Raw genomic sequence first — 16,792 nt, 5'->3', positions numbered from 1 at the left:
CTTTCTCTTCTATTCTTCTTTCTTCTTTCTTCCTTGTCTCTGATATCTTCTCATCTCTTAAAATCCCTTCTTTATCATTTGTAGTTTTCAACAACACATGATGGAAACTTCGTATATTTTTGTGCACCAACACTAACCCTTTGATTTGTACTCACTACATTTATCTAGAGGATAATACAAAGACCTCTTGGCAACCACAACTTAAATTAAATCCAAACATGAAGTGATTAAGGCCGAGGTACTTAAACTATTTGATGTGGCTATCATATACCCTATATCCTATAGTTAATGGGTGAGTCCAACTCAGGTGGTTCCTAAGAAGTCCGAAATCACCATCGTAGCTAATGCCAACAATGAACTCGTGCCAACTAGAGTTACTACTGGTTAGAGAATGTGCACTGACTATAAAAAGTTGAATACTATCATAAGGAAGGACCATTTTCCTTTGCCCTTCATTAATCAAATTTTGGAAAGGCTCCTCTGGTCACTCGTATTATTGCTTCCTTAACAGGTATTCGAGCTATAACCAGATAGAGATAACCGATTAAGATCAAGAAAAGACCACATTCACATTTCCCTTTGGCACCTTTGCTTACCGAATGATGCCCTTCGGACTGTGTAATGCCCCCACCACTTTTCAGTGATGTATGAAGAGTATTTTTTTAACATGGTGGGGTAATATCTAGAGGTCTTCATGGACGACTTTTGTCTTTGGTCCATCCTTCAGCGATTGTTTGGAGAATTTGAAATGTGTGCTGAAATGATGTGAGGAAAAGAATTTGGTACTAAATTAGGAAAAGTGTCATTTCATGGTTTGTAAGGAAATTATTCTTGGACGTATCATCTTGTCCAAGGGAATTGAGGTAGATAATGCTAAAATTAATCTTATCTCTACCCTACCTCCACCTAAGAGCATACGAGACATGCGATCCTTCTTAGGACACGCTGGGTTTTACGGAAGATTCATAAAGGACTTTAATCACCTCTCTCGTCCTTTATGTAATCTACTTCAAAAGGATGACCACATGAGCGGACTGAGCAATGTCAAGAAGCTTTCTCTAAGTTCAATGGCATGTTGACTACTGCACCTATCATGCAGCCACCCGATTGGAACATTCCTTTTGAACTTATGTGTGATGCGTCTGACTATGTTATTGAGGTGATGTTAGGCCAGAGAAAAGAAAAGAAGCCATACGTTATTCATTATGCAAATAGGACTCTAAATCCTGCCCAAGTGAATTACTCTACTACGTAACAGGAACTCTTGGCTGTGGTATTCGCTTTAGAAAAATTTAGATCCTATTTGATTGGATCTAAGATCATCATCTACACCGATCATGCAGCGCTCAAGTACCTTCTTTCTAAGAATGATGCTAAGCCCCGTCTGATAAGATGGATGCTCCTACTTTAAGAATTTGATTTGGAAATAAAAGATAAAAAGGGAGTAGAAAACGTAGTGGCTGACCATCTTTCAAGACTTGACCTCCCTGATTCCCTTGAGATGGCACCTATAAACGACATGTTCCCTGACGAACAATTATTTAAAGTTTCCCACTTACCTTGGTTTCACACTAACACATTGGACTGCGAAAGATAAGAAGAAATTTTTCGCCAAGGTACGCAAATTCTTATAGGATGATTCGTATTTATTAAGACGTATTGGGATACTTTTGTTATTCTTATAAATCACTTGAATCATTGTAAACTTTAAAGGATAACCACCACTATGAGTAGGGCATTGACCCTCTCCAACCATACAGACATTTGTTGAGACTCAAATATTACATATTTTCCCCCATTTATATCTTAGTTTTATGAACATGATAAAGCTTAATGGTATATTTTATACATGTTTTTGTTGCAAGGTGAGTTTAAGAGCTTATATTGAAAAGAATGTTAAAAGCATGGATTTAATGCTCGAGAATCACCAAGCCAAAGGTTGGATCTTAGAAGACTAAAAATGAACAATTCACATGCCAAAGATCCAAGAAAACCAAGTGAGGAATGAAGAGAATTGAAGAATTGAAATAAAGAAAAGGAACCCTAAAAATCTGTCTGCTTTGACTAGTTTAAGCCCTCCTTCGACCAGTATAAGCTCTACCTCGACTAGTCGAAGAAACTTCAACTCGAACTCCAGCAACATGGACTTTTAAATTCACGCGATCCTCAACCAGTCGAAGACCGTCCTCGACCAGTCGAAGTTAACCCTCAACCAGTCGGAGGTTGTCCTCAACTAATCGAGGGCTACACAGATGTTGCATGGACTGCGTAAATTTGAGGTGGTTTCCAAATTTTCCAAGAAGGTGTAAAAGTTGGAGTTACACAACTATAAATGGGAGTCCTTAGGATGTTCCTAGGCATCTTTTAAGATTTAAGGAGTAGAGCAAAAGAGTGGAGAACTGTAACGCCCTGAAAATCGGGGCTCGAGCAGAAGCTCAACTCCCGAATTCCAACGCATCACTTATGCAACATAAATAATGATGTTTAAATGTTGTCCATATTAGTGCATTAAACATGAGTGGGATTATACTAAAACAGCATATCATACTCCAGAGATGATTAAATTAAGCAAGTAGAAGACTGTGATAGATATATGAGGTATATAAGTGGTTATAAACCCCCAGAGTATGATCATGTCACCAGGCTGAATATATACATGCTCGTTCCAAAATATACAAAATGACCAAATGTAATGTCCAACTAATTCGTAACCCTGTGATCCCATCGATCAGTACATGATCTACATAGACCCGCCTGATAGCTGAACATAGGAGAATTCCTCCTTGTCGTCTATGAAATCCAAATCAGCAGCATAAACATCGTCACCACCTGCATCTACAACAGAGTCTGGTTGGTATTTTAAAACACCATCTTAGGTGGGAATGAGTAGCTAATTCAGTGGAACTATAAAGCAAAGGTTAAAATGTTATCAATTCAGTCAAGCAATAATAATAAGGCAGTACATCAAACATTTGTAGCTACTCTTATTAATGCAGGGATGATATGTATTAATGATGCATGCCCTCGCCTGCACTCCCTCTGCGACAACATCTCACGGTCGCACATGTAACACTCCCGTTGCGCTCAACTCTAATGCTAAAGGCACATGCAATGCAGTGCATGTGCGTGATTAGCCAAGCTCTTAATTAGACTTATTCATATAGCAGGTTTAGGAAGCTAAGGTACCTCCCTTTATATCATTTACCGAAATGATGATCTATCTAGGGTCATCAATTCTAGTTAATCGCATACGATGAGTAGTTCCAAGTCGCTACAGAGAGGCTCGTCACCTTAGCGTAGGCCTAGTTTATATTCGAGGTCACTATGGAAAGGCTCGTCACCTTAGTGTAGTCCTAGTGTATACTCGAGGTCACTCCACCAACGCCCTACCAACTGGCAATATATTTTCGAAGGCTCGTCACCAAACCGACTGGGGACCACAGCTAGGCTACGCCAGTGTAGGCCGACAGCTCGAATATAGTGTCCCATACCACCGTATTTAGCTCACGAGTTTGGGTTTCTCACTAGTCACTAGGGGAGGCTCGTCACCCCAACGTAGGTTGACAGCTCGACCACGGTGTCCCATACCACCATGCCCGGCTCATGAGTCTTAGCGGATCGTTGTACCATAGTTGAAACAGGTCTCTACATTGGTAAGGGGTACCTTAGGTTCAAATAGTAGTGTCTATACATGGTAAACACACAGTAGGCCAATTGGGTTACTTGACAAGTTCGATTAATACGAGCATATACTGAATTAATCGACATGGTACCACTGTCGACAATCATCGTACAACTCGGATTCACCGAACCTATCCAATGTAACGAAACTAGTTCAGCCACTCAAACGGGAACCGTTACCGATTGCCTGGACTACATTGTAGTCCCAATCATACCAAATGCAGCATGTGGATACATGTGATATTCATAACAGCATTTAACAATCAATTCAAAAATAAATCTCATTTGAATATTTTATCAAACTCACTAAACATGTTGTTATACATATGCATTTCACTTATAAATCACATAGTAGTAATTTACACTATACAAAGGAAACTATTCATATGACTAAGGAAACTAAGAATCCTGTCTTAATACACTTAATACGTACAATCCATCAACAAAATCCCATTCAGACATTTTAACAAACACTTAGACTACACACTACTTTATATATAGACTACATTAGTTACGGCATATATTATGGCAAATCCTTTCACAAGGGGATTGTCATACATACAACAAACATGAATCCTATATTAATAGTCATGAGAAGCACAAAACAGGATTTCACACTTATTCCAACAGTTTATCGAACACTTAGGCTATATAATACCACATACATGAACTAATCTAATTATAGCATATATTGTAACAAATCCTTTTACAAAGGAATTGTCACACATATGACGAACATGTATTCTGGGTTAATAGGCATGGCTAGTATAAACCATAATTTCACTTTCATTCAAACATTTCAACAAACACTTTATATCTACATAGTATAAGTACATGTATAGTTATCATATACATTGTAATTAAGATCATATGGCAGCAATCAAGTTAGACATAAATCATTGCTGACATTGAAAGCCTTGAAAACTATAACCTAAGCATTTATAGTCCGCACCTTTCGTCGGTATGCTCTTATCGACTCAATTCGAATCCTACTTCTTTGACTACAGCACAACGGCTACCTGAATCAATGAAATAGGTTAGCTACTTCACCAATTCCTCTATTTGAATCCCTAAAATAGATTAGGGTTAGGATTCCTTACCCAAATCGAAGTTGGATTTGATGGTGTAGCTAGATGTAGAGACGATTCAACATGTGGAGTAGCAGGAAGGAACCACGGCAGCAAACTCTAAGGACCTCCCTTCAATCTCCACTCCTTTCTCCCCTTTTCTCTCTTCTCTCTCCTAGGGTTAAGAAATTCGTATGGAATGAGAGGGGGTGGGTTAAGGCCCTTATATAGGCCTAGAATTGGTCTTAATGGCCCTAGGGCTATGGTATACTTAGGTTATAGCCAAAAGTCGACTGTTTCGGGCCAACGGGGCTCATCTGGAGGTCCCTTTTCTGCACACGGTCCAGAGAAAGTTCCCTAACAATGGATCTACATCAGGTTAAGATTTCGGTCTGATCAGATTAGTGGATCAACCGTGGAGGACCCGTTTCAGTTCAACAATCATCATCACTCGATCAGGGCCACAAGTACATTGACATGTGTAGGGAAATTTCCCTGATCCAAGGGTGTAGTTGGGTCAGAGTATGATGGTCTGAAACCTTAGATTTGGCCTGCAAGCGAACGGCCTAATTCACTTAAGTTTATTTTCTAAAGATATTCGCGTTTCTCACACACTTCGCTCCAGGCTCAAGTTGTGCGTTTCTGGATACTATTTGGACTTGATTCCCGTGATGGTTGTCAAGCCTAGTAAGGTGGTCATAACTGTATAGTTTCGTGGTAATCGGACTTTCGATGCGCGGTCCAGGTTCGATACGGAGCTTCAATGTGTTCCCGAGAGCAACTGGGTTTTGAGATTTATCCTAGGTTTGTAGGTAATGTTGGGTTAGCGATTTTAATGGTTTTGGGTCTTGCAGTTCGTATAGAAAGTGGTTCTAGCTAATTCCATTGATTATTTAGTTTAGCACTTAATAAATTTTTGTCTAATTTTTAAAGGATTCGGTCCTTAGGTGATTTCTGCTTGAGGTGGTACTCGGGTCTTTGTACGGATTTTTCTAAGACGTTACAAGAACTGCCACCAAGAGTCTTTTTTCTTCCTTAGTTTGCTTTTATGCTTTTCTTAAGAGATTTTAGTTCAATCATGTCTATGATTGGCTAAACCTCTTAGCTAGGGCTAAGAGGTGAAACTTGTAGTATGATTGGGATGCTTGCTTTGCTTTGATTCATATTTTTATTGAACCTTATAGATTTTAGTTCTTTATTAAGGAATATTTTTAGTTTTTAATGGTTTGTTGTGACAAATTACAAAAGATCTGCAATTTCTTTGAATATCTTCTTTTCCTGATTTGAGATTGTGAAATTAGTAAGACTCGTTGTTCACCATCGTTCCTTGGGCATGGTAGGGTGATGGAATCCTCCCTAATCTTCACAATTCTCCTACAATTGGTTGTGGGATTGGTATATCCTGTTGTTTGCCATTGTCTCCTGGGCATGGTTGGATGATGGAATCACTTCTAATCCTCACAATTCTCATCCGTTGAGATTAGGTTCATGAGAAGTTCAGAGATTCAATTATCTCTCTATTCCAAGTGGATAGGATAGGACTCCAATTCCATTTGGATTTCCTGAATCAAGCAAGGTAGCATCCCGAGAAGCTACAAGTGGATCCTTGGCACCCTAGTTCCTTTTAATTGATAGTTTTCACCTTAATCATAATTATTCACTATATTCTAGATTTCTCCACTTAGTTTTAATTCTAGTTAAATTCAGAAGTGTACAAGTTCAGTTCCTATGGATTCGACCTCGGTCTCACCAAGATTATTACTACATCGCGACCCTACACTTGGGGTTGTGAACAACATTGCAAGTGAAGAATAGGGTAAAGATGCGGACATTAATCGCTCTATGGTAGATTATTCAAAATAAATGAGAAGGATAACATTACATTTAGATTTATTTTTCGTTGCACACTTTGATAATGTAATAAGCTCCATTTGAGAGGGCATTAGACAGTTAACTTAATTTTATGCCTTGATGGAATAAGAAGTACAATTGATTTTATTCTTGTGATTAGGTACCTTCATGAATGTGATTTAAATGAAAATAAAAGGGTATGATTTGAAGCATTCAATTATTAACACCCGGTTTTCTCGGGCACGAGTATAAACTCGAGCAGTGAAAATTCAGGATGTTACACGAAGTTATTCATGAGTAACTTCAGGATGAAACATTGGGCCAAGTGTAAGGTATGCTTTATTCGATTCAACATGAGCATTGAAGAGCAAGTCATTGACAACTCCTAAATAAAGGACATCTAAATCCTTGATGAAGGTTTCTTGGTGGAAGATTAGAATGAAGGAGGAAGATGAAATCATGGTGATTAGAGGAAGATCGGACAAAGAAGGGAGCTTGAGTAAGAGATAAGAAGTAAGAGGCACAAGAAGGAAAATATTGACCTTGTGTAGTATTTATATATCAATCGCGATATGTGCGAATTAATGAAAGGGCAATCATGACTCTTAGTACAAGACAATTGTGTGCAACGTGTCACGAGGACAACAAACAAATAAGAGGTTAAGACTATCATTTGGTTAATCAATGGATAATTGACACATGAACAAATAGTCGTTCGCATTAATTGCATCGGGCAACCAAACAATATTGCTTTCACCTTTTACCCAAAGGTGAAGCAACGTGGGGGGGGCAATGTTGTACCATCTTTCTGACCGTTCTGGAAAATGCCAATATGGAGGTGACATGTGGCATTACGCAAAAGATAAGAGGCGTGTATAAAAGAATTTTTAAAATATTTGGAGCTTTTTTTTTTAACAGAATTATAACTGGCATATATATAATGTTGCACATTATTAGGTGACCGACAAAGTAGCGTGGCTAAGATATGTTGATGCAAATCCCAAGTGTAGGGCTGTGATGTAGTTCTACTCGATGACACCGAGGTTGAACCCAAAAGGACTTATATTTGTGTGTTTTCTAGAATAATTTAGAATTAGAACTAAAACTAATTTATGGAATTAGATTTTTAAGAAGTATTATTGAAAATAAGATAATTTAAAGAGAAAAAAAATCAATAGAGCAAAGCACTAGAGTGTCAAGGATCCACTTATAGCCGTTCTTAATTTTTAATTCACTTAATTCAATTAGATTAGTTAATTGGAATCGAAGTCCTATCATATCCAGTCGGATAATAGAGCGGTTAAATCATCATTCATAGACAAAAATAGATTTAAACTTCAATTGAATAGTTTCTCATATAAAGTACCAAAGTATTGATCGTAAGGAATTCAAAGCATCTATCATGTCTTAGTCAGTGATTAATCAATGGATTTTACATATTTATCCCTTACAAAATAGATAAGCAATCACTCTTAACTTTTTTAAACATTCAATGTGCTCGGAGTTGACAATGGATTAAAGTAAACTAAAAATAAATCTTCATTCAAATAAAATATCAATGAATTGTTCAACAATCAAACTTAATACTTGAATTAAAGTAAACTAAGACATTGAAACCATTACAAGCCTCACTTATTAGCCCTAATTAAGACATTTAGCCAACCATAGATATAATTGAACTAAACTTAAACAAAAATATAAAAGTCGAATTAGAACTCAATGATTGAAGGAGGACTCCGTAGAAGCTCGCAACTCCTTGCTCTCTCTCATCTACCGTCATTCGTATTTAGGATGGCTTGAATCACCCCTTTAAATAGGAAAAACTCGCACTGACTTGGAACTGACTTCAATCGCACTTATGTTACACTTTCATCGTACCAAACATCACTTTGGTTGCACTGACTGGGTGTCTCGGTTACAGCCGAATTTCTTCAATATTCATTTGAAGTATCTGTCTTCCTCAGGTCGCACTGAACTTTCCTTCGATTGAACCAAATATGGCTTTGGTCACACCTAAGTGTCGAACTGAATTATATTTGAAAATTACTATTTTTTACGGGACTATTCTGTGCACATTCGGTCGGACCGAACCAACCCCAGGTGGGACTAAGCAGTTTATTATTTCTGTTATTGAATTGTGTAATTTTTCAGTCTTTTTTCATCCTTTGTCATTTATTTTCTTAAATATTTGGCATGTGAATTCTTCAATATTGTTCTCCAAATGTCCAATTCTTCATTAATCATTCTTTTGATATTAACCTTTTAAACGTTTATTATTCTTTAGGTCCAAAATCACATTACGTGTGGAAAATATATATAATTATATCAAGTTAACACTTAAATATCAAGAAAACTAATACAATTGAGAGGATAAATATGTAATATTTATGCGTTATGAAGACATCCAGAAGAGGAATGCGGTTGAGTGGAGAGATAAATATGGCTGAGATGTCCAAGATGGGAAACACGGTCGAGCAAAAAGAGATATATGGCTGCGAAGTCCAAGATGTGAAATGCGGTCGAGAGAAGAGGAACGTTTAGAGGGACATGAACAAACATAATGATCTAAAAGACCAACATGACAATGATTTAACTACTATGGCTGATTGAAAATAAATAAAGAAATGTTTGAAGATTAGCTACAGAAGAAATCTATAAATAGTAGAAAGATTAGGAGAGGAAAACAACAACAACCAAATCCACAAAATAAATCAAATCTATCAATTTATTTTAGCTCAGTCTATCTTAGGATTAGTGATAATCCTATAGCGATAATTTCTAAGTTATAATCCAAGTTTATACTCATATACTAAACTTGATCCTTATCTAATATCAGCAGTTCTTTCAAGAGATGCATTCTTGCATTCGCTCCTAGTGATTGATTGTGAGTTTTCCTTTTGTTTCATTATACTGATTTACTAAATTTTTTTATTTTTTTTATTTTTTAGTAAAAGGTAAAGTGTAACCCATCTTCGAAGGAAGAATCCTTCCCTCTATTTATCGCCTAATCATTACAAATATTCTGTGAGTGGTTGAGTAGGCAGCTAATCTCCTCATATTCAACTATATATATACGGTCAATTTTAACATATATGCTTATTTTGGCGCTTTGGGTCAAAGTTGTTCAGTTTAAATTGAACTGCTATATCGATTATGACACACTCACACTCTAGATGACAGAAAACAAACCTAGTGCCAACACCATATATTGATGGCTGGAAATGTATCTATAAATGCAATTCAAAAGATCTTTTCCACAAACCATTTGTACTTATATTTTCTACTAATTATTTGTCCATATTTATCTCCCTGCTGGGCCCACCTAATGAGTTTTCCGACCAGGTCATGTTAACTGGACGCGGATTGCCTGCCAATGGCTTTCCCAAGAATTTCATAAGTTGGGGGGGCTCACTGTCATGTTAGTGGGAAATCTACCCGATCATCAATTTTTTCAGATCATTTTAGAACATGGGCCAAAAGATTAGGTAGATCTAAAACTCAAGTGGGCCACACAACTAGAAAAAGTGAGGATTGAACGTCTACCATTGAAACATTCATGGGGCCACTTTTCATCCATGTGGAAATGACATTACGAGCAGTATGGATGGCATATAAACATCACGGTGGACCTTAGGAAGGTTTCAACGGTAGTCATTTCCCTACCCACTTTTTCTTATCGTGGGACCCACTTCAGTTTTGGATCTGCCTCATTTTGAGCCATGTCCTGACATGATCTGAAAAACAGATGAACGGCGTGGATTTCTCACAAACATCACGATGAGCCCCAACGAACTTCTCATGGCAGGAAGTTCCTGTGAAAGCCTTTGGCATGGAATCGGCGTCCATGTTAAGTACCAGTGGTCCACCAGCTGAGAATGGAAAAGATCTCGTCCACATGTGTACTTCTGGAATTTGTGACAAGGACCCTTGATCATCTCATTAACGATCTTGTGCATGAATACCAACGGCCAGGATAGAATCTAATCGCACCAAAAAAGGGGATTTGTATGGGATTAGTAGATTAATTAACTAAAAGAGAGAGGTTATAGACATCATTAAAGACACAACATGAACACATACAAACATCATTACACACACCACATATCAGTTACTCTAGTAGTGCTGGATAATTACTGTAAAAGGGCGATAACAGTGTCCTAATGGGTATATAATTTTCACATAATCTCCTTCATTCCTCCCAATTTATCACCTCTTAAGAGCATCTGAACCGTGAAAAAAGTGGGCCACACCATAAAGATCAATGGAGATGAAAACCAAACTGGTGAGCTCATCAGCCGGGGCTGTGAAATTAATACCACCTAATAGGCTGACTCAACGGACAGATGTGACCCATCTAATGATAGGCTCGGCATGGTTCTCATAATATGTGACTTTAGTGATGTGGCCTATCATTTTCACGGGTTGGATGTCTTGTACATATAATACACTGGCTGATTTATATGAAAGTTCACATACAGTGCCTGTATACAACCATATCCTTAGCAAAATCTTAAAATTAAAAATAAATAAATAAAATTGCTCTCCTGTCATGAGCCCATGGACCACTAGCATGAAATCAGCCTTTTGGGTCCTTCGGAAGCAAAAAGTAGAGGTGGTCCGTAGTCCGCGGGAATTATAGAATCATGCCGCACCTAATAATAATGAGGCATTGTGTGGGGTGTAACATGTGTACAATCAACCAACGGGTCCCACCGGGGCCGTAATTCGCGTGGCGCCATGAACTACTGAACCTGGCCCAGGTAGGCTGGGTCCTCAGCCAGCTGCTTTGGATTGGATTTGGTTGGGCTAAAGGTCTGCCCTAGTATCTGAGACAGGTTCATTGGCCCAGCTAGCATCTTCGCCTAGTTCAATCATCAAGTAAGCTACCATTATACAGACAGACAGAGTACATGTTTTGCTTTCACCATCCTTTTTACATCTTAAACAGCTCAAAGCGCTTCTGGTATATGGACCATGACATTCGAACTACCATTCTCTTACAATAAAGGTAAACTTACAATAGCTGTAAACCTACAAAAAGTCCTAAAATTTTTAAAATCTTTTTTATACATTTATTATTTCTCAACAATGTCACATGTCACTTTCTTATTAGCCTTTTCAGGATTGTTAGAATTAGGGCCTGTTTGGGAGTGTGGATTTGAAACTCCGCTGGATTGGAAATCCTCCTATTGTGTTTGGCACCCTGAATTGTTAATAAACTTTAATCCAAAAGTAGTTATGCATGATATATTTATAGGAGTTTGAATTTAATTACTAAATCAACTTTAATATTTCTAATTAGTAGCGTATGTGATGTTTGACACAATGGTTGTAATAAGCTTGCTGAAATATATGCTTTGTCTGAAAATAATGAAATTCCAAGTCTTGTATAGGTCACAAGTACAAAATTATATCCGAGTGACTAACCAACGATTTTTAACCATTGATTTACATGGACAATGTTTGGATGGTGCTGATCATCATATTAAAGTAATTATAGTGATGCAATTAATAATCTAGTTGTTTTAGGATATCATTAGTGGTCCATGTGCCCAATAGAATAATAGTATAGTGATACACATTGTACACATGTACCTGTTGGAAGGATTTTAGAGGTAATCCGAGCTTTTAGGATGGATTTGAAACTCCATTTACTTTATGGTGCCAGACAACAAGGGATTTGAAATCCCCTCAAATCTCCCCAAATTTAATAATAAGGGGATTTGAAATCCCCTCAAATCCCCCCAATCTATGGTGCAAAACGACCCCTTTAGGCAGGCATAGAGTAGATGGTTGAAAGGCATAGGCTAGCAATTTCCATTCAACGTACATGTGTACTTTTACAAACACTTTTGTATCAGAGGTTGGGTTGTCCATGGCCCACTGGTATTTATTATTTTAGAGTTTCGGCGCCGATGCATGTGCATTCTTCAAAAAAAAAAAAAAATTTGAAATGATGCTAAAACTATTTCATTGTATATGGAATATATACATTGGATCACTGAGTATGAGAAATTTTATAATAGGTGGCCCAACATCTTTGCACCACATAAAGCAAGTTTTTAGCTTTCATTAGTGGGGTTCAGGGTTTAGTAATCCAAACCATTGGTCTATTGTGTCCCATAATAGATGGACTATGATTTAAAAGTTATCCTTTAGAGAAAATCATTCGTCTTTCAATTTATAGCTGGTAGATGGACAGTTAAAGAAGAGTAAAAAAAAAGAAGAAAGGTTCACATTCAACTTAAAAGGTTCTAATATTAGGCTAATGGATCTTCTAATAATCATTTTAGTAAAAGCCTTATCTCACTCTACTATGGACGGACGCAGTTTGGCTAGTGATGCTCCATCATAATAATATTTTAAAATCCACGGTCCATTTATTTTTCAGGATAATATAAGAACTTTATCCCAAAAAAGAGACAGATCTAAATCTCAGGTAGACCACACCATGAGAAAATAGTAGTGATTGAATGTCCACCATTAAAAACCTCCTAAGGCCCACTTAAAATTTGTATCTACATTAAAATGATCTGGAAAAATAAATAGCCAACGTGAATGAAAGAAATGCTTCATGGTGTGGCTTAAAGAGCACAGACCATTAACCAATACGTCCACTTTGGATAATATCCACCGGGATCATCAAATCTAGGGAATTTTTATTTTTATTTTTTGGCATTAAAAGGACTGGATGGTTCGGATTACTGAACAGTGGGTCCCACTTGTCAGAATTTAAACATGTGTGTAATGTTGATTATATGATTGGTCCATTGAGGATAGTAGAGTGATGATTCATTGGATGATGATCTTAGGAGGTTAGATGGTAGGGCTTGCGACCTACATCATGAGGATGTGGTAAATGATGATATTAGAGGGTTAGATGAGCCTAGATGAGGATGTGGAAAGTGGGCCACTGTCATGATTGGAGTTTGATGATCGATCTTCTATAGAATAATTATATAGTGCATGACCCGTACGGTAATACAGAGATTAATATAAAACTAGCTTTAGATATAGTAATATCAGCTCTCGAGAATCAAGACCACCATCTAATGCTGTGCTTTCAATCATGACTATGCAGTGGGGCCATGCTGGATTGTATTCTATCATGGAAACTCACAGTCAATCTTATCCAGCCGATCAACGGATTTGGCAAATTGAATTCGTCCCACCGATCCAATGGCTCGTGGTGATTGGAGTGGTTCAAGTTCTAGGGAGATTCCCCATCGGCGGTGGGCCGTGTGGGGCCTTGCACCTTGAGTTTGTACATTTGGGCCCGTAGTTTGGGGATCCGGATTGTTGATCTGATGGGAGACAAGGCGAGTAGTCCATGTCAAAAAAATAAATAAATATATCCAAACCTTCACCAGGTAGACCGTAAATAGACACGTTGGCAAAAATCATACCCATGATACACAAGGAGAAAATATCAAAGATGGGATGGTTGCGATATCCTAGTCCAGAATAGACATGATCAATCCATTTTGTGACCCATCATGCTAAAGGTATCGAAAGTGGTCGTAGAAGAGCGAGCCCTTAGAATTCGCTGGTGTACATAATATGGGACCTTTATAAAAGCTTATGATAAATGGCGCAGGTTCAGTGGTCCACCTAATCACTATTGGAGCAAATGGGTCTAATCACCCTTCTAAATCTATTATATAAATGGCCTTGAATTACGATCTACGACTTGAATTATTTAAGGGACAGGCCAAATGAACACTAATAATCTCTCTATTTTCTCTCTTTATTTTCGTGGTTTCTCGAGAGGACCTCTTCTCATTTATAGAAAAGGACGGAGAGTTTGGATGAGGCCATAAGTTCTCTGGTCTTATCCTTTATCTCCTTATCTAAATCTTTATTTAAAATTGAATTTGTAATCCAACTTTAAAACAATTTAGAGAAAATTGGATTAAAAAATCAAAAGCTAAACCTCGTGGGACCCACCCACAAGTGATTGTCCATAAGTGGGCCCCACAGGCCTATATCAAACATTTCCCACTCAATCATGTTGTGGTATAAGTTTAAAGAGTTATTCAGCTAGCTCATCTCAAAAAAAAAAAAAAAAAAAAAAACATTGTCATTAAAAGAATTAGAAACGTGAGATCATATAAAACACTGTTATCTTCTGATAGGTATTTGAGTATTAAGTGGCCACCTAACTAACACTCAATAACCCAAGCTTTGCAATGCTTGTCCTAGCCCACATGACCACATCAGTTGGAGTTAACTCCTGATCTAGAGTTGTAATGCACCGGTTTTCAAAACTCGAGTATACGACTCGTTTTCTGAAAACCCGAGTGTTAACCTTTAAAGATAGCCAAATTTCACGTAAAAAAAAAAATTCTTTTTCTTCTTCAAAGTCAGCAATTTACTGGAAGTGAAACAAATCAAGCATAAAGGAAATTTGCATACACATTCAGGATACACGAGCAACTACCCAAATGGCTTATACAAACTAATGTCTCAATACTTACAATTACACAATGAAATAATTTTAACATATGGAATAAAGTAAATTGCAACTAATCTTGAGCTGCAAAATTATGCAGCTTCTTTTGACAGATACAACCATGCATCCCTGATAATTGTACCCTACTCCTCATCAATCTAAACATGAATATCATTTAAGTCACCTGTACTACATGTACAATTACATATTCCATGAATGAGTGGTCAGCTCAGTGTGAATTCCTCTCAAGATTACGCACCGCCACATTAGTCAAGTATAGTTTTAAAGAATAAGGTATCCAAAACAATACATGATGCAGTATTATTTAAATGCATGAATACACATCAACCTGGGGATGTTTATCTAGTTGAAATTTGGGTGAAGCCCATGCATATGGCCGGTCACTAGCGAAAGTACATCACGTACATGCATAGTGATTAAGCTCAAAGTACATAACATACGTGGGTCGATAGTTGATGGTTTAGGAGCTAGCGAAACGATACCACGCTAAGGGCACGTGCTATAGCATCCAGAATTAGCTACCCGTCATCGCCCGTATGCTATGAATACATGATTAGTTCAACCGTTATTATTCTGATTACAACCAGCTGATTTAAGAAAGCTCAAAGGTCACTGTGGGAGGCTCATCACCCAGCATAGGCCGACAACTCAGGCATAATGTCTCATACCACCATCCCCGGCTTATGAAACTCCAACATTAGTATGTTTAATGGTAACTTCGTCAACTAGTGGTCAATCATAGTTCAACAAGTGAAAATTATCATCGCATGGTTATATAAAAATAATCCATCAAGCCGCTTTGGACAAATATTAAGTCGAAGCCACATGGGGCAAATATCAAATCAAAGCCACATAGGGCAAATATTAAATCAAAGCCGCAGAGGGCAAGTATCAAATTGATGTGATAAAAAAGAAGGATCATCCCCAAAAGCTACATAAGCACAAAATCCATAGATGGTAAGCCCACATTAATATTTCATTTAACCCATTATTCAAGTAGCTACATGGTCGAGGGTCCATTATAATCACAATCAATTAAGTTACATCCCAAGTCTAAATATACATATGCAGTGGGGTTTTCCACTGATAGATGTAGTAATTCAAGTTCCACAAGCAGTCCACAAGTAATCCACAAGCATGAGAATGTATACAAGTACAACATATAAATGTTCATACACAATAAATGTCGAGCATATAATTTGCTAATCATATTTAATAACTAACACAAGTAATCATGAATTAAGGGCGTTAGTTATCAATTGAAATTAAAATAGAACTATTACTTAAGCTAACATGGAAGAGGAAAGCTCAAGGGGAAGAAATCATCACCTTGATCAATCAACCTAGTGGTGTGCCCTGCTAGATAACACGACTGTCACCTAATTGATTCAAATCTGATCGTTACACATGCGCCCACAACCTGGTCAAAATGCCTGACTTGTTAGCTCAACTTGGTGTCTTGGGTCCAAATTGGGCTTCCATGAAGCTGGTCAAACCTACAGCAATTACTTGACCAGGCTCCAAACACCACTCAGTCCCATGAGCCGAGAATATTCTCAAAGCGATTCGAGCTCAGGTTGAACTCGGATTAACTCGGCAACGAGTCAGTGCGGCACAAATCCTCACACTCTCTCTGCTCTCTCTAGCTTCTCTTTCCCTCACTCTCCATATCCTTCTCTCTGTTTCCCTTTTGCACAACCAGACAATGTCTGGTCTTGAC

This window comes from Magnolia sinica, chromosome 6, assembly GCF_029962835.1.
Source record: "Magnolia sinica isolate HGM2019 chromosome 6, MsV1, whole genome shotgun sequence".
Classification (NCBI taxonomy): domain Eukaryota; kingdom Viridiplantae; phylum Streptophyta; class Magnoliopsida; order Magnoliales; family Magnoliaceae; genus Magnolia; species Magnolia sinica.
This window is presented reverse-complemented; position numbering follows the sequence as displayed.